The sequence below is a fragment of the Echinops telfairi genome, unplaced genomic scaffold (assembly GCF_000313985.2).
Source record: "Echinops telfairi isolate 266 unplaced genomic scaffold, ASM31398v2 ScPeMD7_7427;HRSCAF=8465, whole genome shotgun sequence".
Classification (NCBI taxonomy): domain Eukaryota; kingdom Metazoa; phylum Chordata; class Mammalia; order Afrosoricida; family Tenrecidae; genus Echinops; species Echinops telfairi.
This window is the reverse complement of record NW_022111327.1, coordinates 17,768,030-17,777,966: the sequence shown is the minus strand read 5'-3', so window position 1 is coordinate 17,777,966 and position 9,937 is coordinate 17,768,030. Positions and strand designations below refer to the sequence as shown.

The window sequence follows — 9,937 nt, the reverse complement described above, 5'->3', positions numbered from 1 at the left end:
GCACATGAGGAGGCCCAATGTCCACCTGCCACCCCACTACCAAACCAATAATTATTGCACTTAGGTCCGTTCCCCCCTTAATCTTAGATATGTTCACATATGTACAAGTCTGTATTTAGGCTTGTATGTATGCCCTTTGCCTCCTACTTCTTTCCTCTATTTCTTTTCAGCTTCCTCCTGTGGAATGAAGACTCTTTATGTTGAAAAATATGATTGTCTTCTCAGAGAACTGGGTTGATGTAAGTGGGCAGTATATAAATTGGATACTCAAAATTGGGAGGATAAAGGCATGAAGTGGTTGGCTTACAAACTTTCATAGGTGGGGGAACATATTCACAGGATGATAGGATTAAGGTGTAGGTGTTATTTAATTTCAATCGTGAAGTTAAAGAGTTATGTCCAGGTGCAAGGTTGGCAAGGGGTGGATTGAGTTAGTTAGTTTATTGTGCCAACCTGGCCGATAAACACATGTGGGGTTAATTGAAAGACAGATGGATAAATGGCTCAGTGAGCCTCACCTTTCTAGTTCTCAGATCTCTTGCTTTCTGATGGTTGGACCAGGGTGCAGCTGCCTTAGCCGGTTTCCTGCTTTAGCTGGCAAGGCTCACTTCCTGCTAGACATCCTTCACCACATTTGCTTATGCACTCGCTTTGTCTTCAGTGATCGTATCAGGATAGGCTAGTGTGCTTCTTCCATGTGGTCTTTGTTGTTTCTCAGCTAGATGTCCACTTGTTTATCTTCATGCCTTTAAGACCCCAGATGCTATATCTTTTGATAGCCGGGCACTATCAGCTTTCTTTACCACATTTGCTTTTGCACCTGTGTCTTCAGTGATCATGTCAGGAAGGTGAGCATCTCAGACTGCCGAATTGTTAGAACCAAGTGTTTTGTGTTTAGGGAGTGCTTGAGTAGGGGCCCACTGTCCATTTTTTCCTTAATACTAAGGCTATAAATATATGTTCATAGATCTATTTCCCCCTCATTGTATATAAATATATTTACTTCTGTATATACTTGTATTTAGATCTCTATAACTGCCCTTTGCCTCCTAGTTCTTTCTACTATTTCTTTGTATTTTCCTCTTTTCCCACTATCATGTTCAACCTCCATTTGGGTTTCAGGAAATCCTTTCAGTTACATTGTCCTTGATCCAGCCCTACCAGACCTCCTACACCCTCCCCGCCACTGGTTTTGGATTGCTTGTTGTTCCCTTGTCCCTGGGCTTGTTAACATCCACTTCCTTTCCCCCCCCTCCCTCTCTCCCATGCCCCCCTGGAACTGTCATACTGTTGTTTTCTCTTCTGGCTTGTTTATCCCACCTATCCCTTCCAGGTAGACAACGATATGCACTATCACAAGACCGAAGACAACAAAACAATAGAAAATAAAGCAATAGCTACAAAAGCAACATAAAAACCCCTATAAATAGTTCAGGGTTTATTTGTTGTCCTTTATGAATGCTTTCCAGTCAAGTCTGATGGGGTGCTATGCACTGGACCCACATCTATCCCTGGGGACTTCATTGCTCTGCTCCCCCTGCTGCTCTGCTGCACACCCCCAGTGGCTGGCTTCGGTTTAGTGGTCTCAGGGCAGGCACAATTCCTGCCATGTGTCTCTAGTGTTGTCCCTAATGGTGCTATGGGTCAATGAGGAACACTGTATCCTGTGCTGGGGCCGGCCCTGTGGTTGTCTCTGTGCATTGCTGCTCTGAGCAGAAACATTGTCCTCAGGGCTTGGTGAGCCAGGATGTGCTTCACTCTTTTTTTCCCCCCTTCCCTCCTTTTTGGTCCTGTGTGCTCTGATCAGACAAGTCCCTCTTCTTGAGCTGTAGCTTCAGTGCTGTCCTCTGAAGTGAATTCTTCTTGGAGGGAGGGTGGTGCTGAGCACTTAGTTGGCAATGGGGCCGGCCCCTCAGGCCTCTCTATTGATTCCCTGCTTCATGTCAGTGTGTTGCATTCTTGTCTTAGGGCTCTGGATTGAAATCTGGTCCCTCTTTCCCTGTGGAGACATAGTCAACACCCTCCCCCTGTGTGGGTTAGTGCCCTATTCCTCCGGCTACCCATGTCTCCCCCACCCTTTTAGTGGGCTACTATATGTATCCCTTAGTTTAGTCTGGCCCCTTTCAGCACATTTTTAATGCCGTTTTTGTGGCAAAATTAGGTGCCTCATTTGATATTTGGGTTGGCTTATACTCGAGTATATATGGTATGTGAATAAAAATATGGGTAACTGTTAAAATGGAATTCTGACATAGGAATCTTATAGATATCCCAATAGATAGAAGAACACACATGCATAGACTCACTCCTACTATCGTTCATGTATATAACTCACTTCAGTCACTGCCATCGAGTCAAGGCTGACTCACAGCCACCCTGTAGGACAGGGTAGAACTGCCCCTGTTGGTTTCCTAGACTGTTACTCTCTGTAGGAGCAGAAAACCTCATCTTTCTCCCTCAAACAGCTGGCCTCACATATCGCAGCCCAAGGCGTAACTAGTACGCCACCCAGGGCTCCTATAGGACTACCGGACTAGAAAGTCTCTTCTTTCTTCTATGAGCAGCTGGTGGTTGCAAACTGCTGACCTTGTGGTTAGTCGCCCAACTCATAGCCATTATGCCACCAGGGCTCCATTTCCATGATGTAAACTCTTTTTGTTTAGCTACTAACCGTAAGGTTGACAGTTGAAATCCACTTAGGAATGCCACAGAAGAAAAGGCCTAGCCATCTGGTTCCATAAAAATTACACCCAGGAAACTGTTTGAGAGGTCTCTGAAATGGTTGAAATTTCTTTGAGACAAATTCATATTGATCAGCCTGCTCTTAGGAATTCTGAGTTGTCACCTCTCCTTTGCCTCCACCCACACCACGAATCTTGTCTCTATAGGTAGTCGACACCTTATGACAGGTTTCAGTTCTAATAATTTCATTGTACATCACTTCTGGCATAAGTCAAAGACTTCATTTTTTTCTTTTTCTTAGCATATTATTTTTGGTATATACAAATTCAACTATTTGGGTTGGAAACATTACTATAATGTTATATGCATACGCATAGATACATATACACATATGGGAACATACACAAATGGTAGTTATTTACTTCATATTGAGGTTTATTGCAGATGGATCTTGTCATTGCGAGTAATCCTCCTGAGTTTTTGTTATACTGTTTATACTCGAGTACAGCCAACCCGAATATCAACTGAGGCAACTAGTTTTGCCACAAAATCTGCATTAAAAATGTGCTGAAAAACAACTTCTACACGAATATATATGGTATGTTCTTTTTTTTTCAGTTTATGAAACCCAGCCTTAATAAACCTACAGAGACAGTGCTATAAAGGTTTCTAGGGGGTAGAGTTGGGGGTGGGAGGTAAAAGGGAGCTGATATCAAGGAGTTCAAGAAGGAAAAGAAGGTTTTGAGAATGATTGTGGTAGCTTTTGTATAATACTGCTTGCTATGATTGAACTAAGAAATGACAGGATATGTGTATAGTTCCCAATAAAATGCTTATTAAAAAAAACGACTTCTATGAAGACGAGTTGGAAGAGACAGGTCTTTTCTGGGTTGTGGTAATAACTCCAGTTGTGGAAGGCTCTGGATCGTTCTTGGGGATGGGGGCGGCCTTTCTGGTCAGAAATTTAGTAAGAGTTGTATGCAGGGTACTTTCTTTTTTTCTGCATCTATTTCATGGTAACATTTCACTGCTTCTTGAATCTAAAAGATATCAGTGTCTGAGTCCATGTTTTCAAGAAACTGAAGCCCTTATATAAAATGAACTTTTTAATGGTAGTTTTTTTTTAACATTAAATCATAAAGTTGGATATATGCAAGTGAGCATCTATGAATGATTGACAAAACAAATTACACCCTATTACATTGCATGCCATACATATTACTAATGACAATACGTACCCCACACCCCAAAAAGGTGGTTCATGTAATGTGAATGTCATAAGTGGGGACTATAGGTAGCCTTTGTCTCTGGCTTCTTCTACCCTAGCATGTTTCTGAGGTTCATCCATATTCTAACATCTATCAATGGCTTCATTCCTTTTGAATAATCCTTTATTACAGATAAGACACTTTTTCCTAATATTGGCTACTCTGAACACTTATACAACCTTTGGTTTAAATTCCGAGGTCTCTTCCTGATGATAATAGTCCATATGCCAACGGCAATTACAAAAACAGGACTAACACTCCAAATAGGGGAAACCTTTTGGCCTAAACCCTGCTGTCTGTTCTCCCTGAGCATTTGTATTAACCCTACAAATTATCATGGGAAACTAATTAATAATTAGCAAGTCAATTGATGAGTTTCATGATTCGACCAAGAACAATTTCATGCTGTAAGCTTTTGATTGAAACCAGTTTTTCCAATGAAGAATTTGTTTTAAAAAAAAAGTAACCCCCCCAAATCCTCTGGGGCAGTTGAAGTTGGGTCATCATGAATCAGATTCCACTTTTTTGGGAACATCCTGTGGAGAAGGCCTGTGATTTACACAACACATGGACTCATCCTTGATTTCTAGACTCTGCTGTGGGTTCCCCTGGGCCTTCCAGAGACTGGCTGGACAGTTTTGGGCTCATCGCTGAGGTAAATTGAGGCAGATCACTTGCCCCACCTCCACAGCTACCACAGTTCAACTGTGGTCTTGCACTGGGTCCCTCGGAGCCAAGGGAGGCACCTACAGCCCTGGACCCTCCAAAGTCCAGGAGGTGCTTTTCCTGAGGCTTGCACTAGTCCCGCCCAGACATGGTAGCCACCGGGGGCTGAATCCTGGCTTCCTGGACCCAACCTGCTGTGTACCACAGCTGCCTGCCTCATCTTGGCTCACGTCCCTTGCTTTTTGGGTAGGCCTGAGATTAGACCGACACTTGCCCCACAACTCCCTCACAACTCTGGATTTCAAACCCTGTATTTAGTTGACCCTGACTTCCAAAGCCTCTCCAGGAAGCAATGACTGGATTCTTGGGCATTGGAAACAATTTCTGCTTGATGGCAGTATTTGCACAACAAATGCCAGTGCACTCTGTCTTCCTCAGCCTGAACACTCAGCCTCTTTGGCTATGGAAAAAGTGTCAATCAATCAATGTCCAGCTTTCCTAAAGCATGGCATCTCACCATTGTGTACATTTGGGGGGCCTCTGCACTATAGTAAGTTGTTTAAGAGGGCTCTTCTAGCTATAGTCTTTGTTACTCCTACAAAAATCACCTTTGTTTTCCTGGTGGGTCTGCAGAAGAAGGTAAGAGAAGTTATTGGTTGGGTTACAGGATTCAGCTGTGTCCGGCTGTTAACAGGGTTAACTGTGATTGCCATCCTGCTGGCTATACAATAAGAAATCTCAAAAGCAGTTTTTTACTTCTGGTTTTACTACCAGCAAATGAGAAGGGCCAAGGGTGGGGTGCCTCTTTTAGCTCCTGAGATTCCTGTAAAGCGAACTTCCTTGATCCAGGAGAGAACGTTAACACCTGGAGAGTAGCAGCAGCAGTGGAACCCGGAGGCAGAGCATGAGACAGAGCAGTGGACTTCCTAGTCCACAGAGCAAGTAAAACTGAGTGCGTTAGAGTAGGAGGCTGGCTGCCTCTGGGCACTTAGGTTTGCTGACCCATGGAGCTGGAGCCAAGTGCTTTCAGGTTGAGCTTTATTTGCATAGTATGCCCTTTGGACATTTATTGGCAGCTCTGAGAGAGCTCCGAAATACTCATCTGGGCAGAGGCCAGACCAAGAGGCTGAGGGCCAGAGATAGAGGCCTGCCTGCGGGCACGGCAGAGAAGAAACTCTCCTCACTGAGTATCTTGAGCTTTTCTCCATTGAATTATAAGCTGCTAACTTCCCTAAGACGCTCTATAATTGTGAGCACCGTCTGTGAGTTCTTGTGAATGACCATTGAATTAGTGGAATGAAGGGGATGGCCATTGAATGAGAGTGGGATGTCTGACCTATGTCTTAGAGCAGTCAGTCTTGAGAACAGGAGAAGGTCAGAAATGGCCCTGACAACATTTGAGTCTCTCAAGTCCTGCCCGCTTCATTAGCTTTCCTTCCTTCCAGAAGAGATGACGGATTCCCTAGTTGGCGACTTAAGAGGAGACATACTTAAAGCTATAACTATGGTGCTCCAGCTTGGTCAGGACCGCAGGAGATAGATTACATCACCATACAGAGTTCTTATACCTCTCCACAAAGCCAGTTGGATATCAATTTCTACTTTGTTCCCTTTTTTGGAAAACATACACCTATAATTCAGGAATGCTGCCAAGAACCAGATTTGAGAGAATCAGATCATCTGAAATAAAATGAATCTTTCAAGATATTCTTTCTTTAGGTAAATGCAGTACTCAACTTGGGCCACTGGTAATGACTCCATGGAAATGAATGGCTCCTGCTGCTGCCACCATGGGCTACTCTCTTTGTAGGGGGAGCCCTAGTAGTGTAGTGGGCTGCTAACTGCAAGGTCACCAGTTCAGAACAACCACCTGCACCTTGGGAGAAATATGAGGCTTTCTACTTCTGTAAAAACTCCGTTTTAGAAACCCACAGGGGTAGTTCTGTGTTGTCATACAGGCTTCCTCTGAGTTGGAATCAACTCGATGGCAGTGAGTTTGGTTGGTTTGTTTGCTCATTTATTGATGTGTGCGTCCAAAGGTCATCAGGCATTCCAACATTGGGAGGTAATAGAAATTGATAGGATATGGGCTGTAGTCTTCCAAAAGGATAGAGATAATTTGTTTTGCCAACCCCTCACAAAAATATTCTAATCTTTGATGGTTACATTGTTATACCTTGCCTGTTGCTCCAATGCTGGATGCTATGACACTGGTATTTCAAACACCAGCAGGGTTGCCATGGTCGATGGGTTTCAGCAGCGCTTCCAGACTGTGAGCAGGATAAGGGAGAGACGGCCACTCCTGAAAGGTTACCACTGAGCCCCTAGCAGCAGAACACTGTCTGATCTGGTGAAGATGAGCCCCTCAGGTTGAGAGACACTCAACGTTCGGCTGCAGAAGAGCTGCCTCCTCAAAGCGCAGTCAACCTTTGGATGAAGCAAGGCTTTCAGGACCTTCACTTACTGATGAGGGACGACTCAAAGTAAGAAACAGCTACAGACAGGCAACGAGAATTGGATCACAAAATGTACACAGTATGACTCTGGGAAAATCATAAAATATTAAATAGAATGCTTTTTTCCCTGTTAAGCACACACATACACACACACACACACACACACACACACACACACATCTCCCCCACTGCACTCCCCAGCCCCCCAGGAACCCTTATTCTGGTTGTTTTCTCTATAGATTCATCAATCCTGTTTTTCATATACTGGAAAACAGACACACATAACAAAGATTCAAGAGGGCTACCCACAATGAGAAGATACAACAGAGATAAACCCTAATATGAAAACAAACCCCCAAACCACAGAAAATATTGAAAACCAGATATAGCCCAAAGCCTATGAAAGGGGAGATCAAGTGATAGGGTTTTAATTGTTCAAGCCAGGTCTATCATTTTGATATACTGTAGTCATCTCTCCAATACTCTGGTAACCAATTTATTCCCATCCCTTAATTATTGTTAGAAGGAAAACATCATCTTTATTTGCAGAAAAGACCCAGGCATTAGTTTCTTAATATACTCTGAATGTTTTGTGACAGACTGTAAAACAGAAGCAAATCCATTTTTGAGAGGACATTTTCACAGTGATTTGAAAGACTGGGTCCACCATAGTGTGTCCCAAGGGCTGCCGTAATGAAATAGCACAAAGTCGATGACTTTTAAGAGGGAGAATTCACTGTCATCTTTTTGGAAACTGGAGTCCAATTCAGAGTATTGGCGATGCTGATTCCTTCTGAAGTTCACACACACGCACGCACCCCTTTTTCATAGATTATGCCTGCTCCTAGCAGGCAGTGACTAGGCTTGTCTGCAGCATCTCTGTAGTCACATACCTGTCTTTCCTTTGTGGGACCTTTTATCCTTCACTTAAACTCCTGGAATTCCAGTGTTCTCATCTTCAGCGAATGAAATGAAACTACTTGTTGTCCAGTGTTAAAATGAGGATAAAACATAATTGCTGTAGAAAGTGTAATGTACATATCTGTAAAGGCATGTTACTTAGTGACATGCTAGTAGAAGCCATAGGTGCCAAGAGAAAAGACTTTAGGGGTAAATCTTGTTTGTCGCTGAGGGGGTGAAAAGCATGACCTTGTACTGATTATCTCAGATGTTAACCAACTCAGCCAATAGGCCCGAGCTATATACAGTATTTCTTGTTAGAGATTTTTTATCAGAGCCTTAAATGAGGATGCTAATTTTGCTAACATGAGAGCAGAGCTTCTCAACCTTCCTATGCCACAACTCTTTCATATAGTTCCTCGTGTGGTGGTGACCCACCCAACCATAACACTATTTTGGTTGCTACTTCATCACACTCATTTTGCTACTGTTATGAAATGGGCAACCCCTATGAAATGGTCGTTTGACACCCAAAGGGGTCGTGACTCACACCTTGAGAATTGCTGCATTAGAGTGTCAGTAGAAATGGTCATTAAACAGAGTTTTAAATGTGTATCAAATAATGATATAAGTTTTTGACTCTTTCTACCTGAATAAGTAGTACATAACCTTAATGGAGGGACAGTGAGGCAGTCTGCTCCTGTTAAGATTAACAGTCTCAAAAATCCGAACTAGGGCCACTAGGAATCACAGTTGGCTTCATACCAATGCCAGGGGTGTTTTAAAAATCTCTCAACAGTTGTGTTGACACGTATCTCACATAACATACAATTCAATGGTTTAAATATTTTTAATACCTCCACAATCAATTTTATGGTTAGGGTTGTGTGTGTGTGTGTGCTCTTTAAATAAGCCCAAGGTAGAGAGTTACATATTCTTGACTGTTATATTTTATTGCAAATATTGCATCTTCGGTTTGTTTATATTACAGTACTACAGACCCTCATGGTGCTGATAGATCCAAGGATTTCCACCAACAATTCCCCTGGCAAAAGGAAGAACAGCCACGCCATCAAGTCAGTGAACAGTATCGCAATGCAGATGAATTGCTTTTGCTCTTCCAGTTCCTTTACCTGGACTGAGTCTTAAGTCATCACTACCAGTACCACCACCACCACCTGTCTCAGGCTATCTTCTCCCTAAGAATCATTGCTTGCTATGTCATATACGATACAGCAGAAATAAATATGCAAACCTGAACTTTCTTTGTTTCTCTTTTTACTTTTATTATGACTTGACTAAAGGGTTACAAAGCAGATAATACATTTTACGTTCGGCAATTCATACACCTTTTGTTCCAACTCATGATTGCGACCCCTACAATGTAACATCACTAATCCCATTTCTTCCCTGTGTTTCCTGGATCCATTCCTTCTTTCCTATCCCTTCTGAACTCTGTCCTTGGTAAGTGTTGCCCTTTTCCTCTTAAATGTTTGGTTGCTATTATGTGTGCGCACCTCACTAGTGTTATAATTTCCCTTATAGGTGTGTTTGTTGTTTGGATGGAAATTTAGCCGTGTGGGTGAATTCAGGTCCAAATCTGGAGGGTGACTAGTAGCCATAGTCTACAGGGTTCTACTTAGTCTCTATCCCATCAGTAAGCCTGGTATCCTCTCTGACTTTGGGTTTTCTTTTACATTTGTTGTCCTCCTTGAAGATCTGAAAGAAGCCTTTCAGAGTAATTGGTAGTAGTAGTGGAGCATCATCTATCATCTCAGGGTTGTGGAGACTGATGTGTTCATGTTTCTGTAGTCCACTAGGCTAATTTTTTCCGTATGAGGGGGTACCAAAAAATGGATTTTTTTCAAAGCTATGTATTGGTTTTTTTTTTAACAAAACAACCCTATCACCTTCAAAGTACTTTCCATTACAGTTAACACATTTGTCAAATCTGCGATTCCATTC

General features: G+C 42.7%; 1 long non-coding RNA gene across 2 annotated transcripts in view; it reads left to right on the top strand.

Annotated features, from left to right (window-relative positions):
• LOC123522644 overlaps positions 1 to 9,232 on the top strand; it is a 36,059-nt gene extending 26,827 nt beyond the window's left edge. Inside the window, exons 2-3 of one of the 2 annotated variants that reach the window (XR_006680882.1) lie at positions 6,849 to 7,099; positions 8,964 to 9,232. This is a non-coding gene — a long non-coding RNA (uncharacterized LOC123522644). Of the gene's footprint in view, positions 1 to 6,845; positions 7,100 to 8,963 lie in introns of both variants that reach the window. The other variant, XR_006680881.1, reaches the window with a different exon arrangement.
• Positions 9,233 to 9,937: the final 705 nt, after the last annotated feature.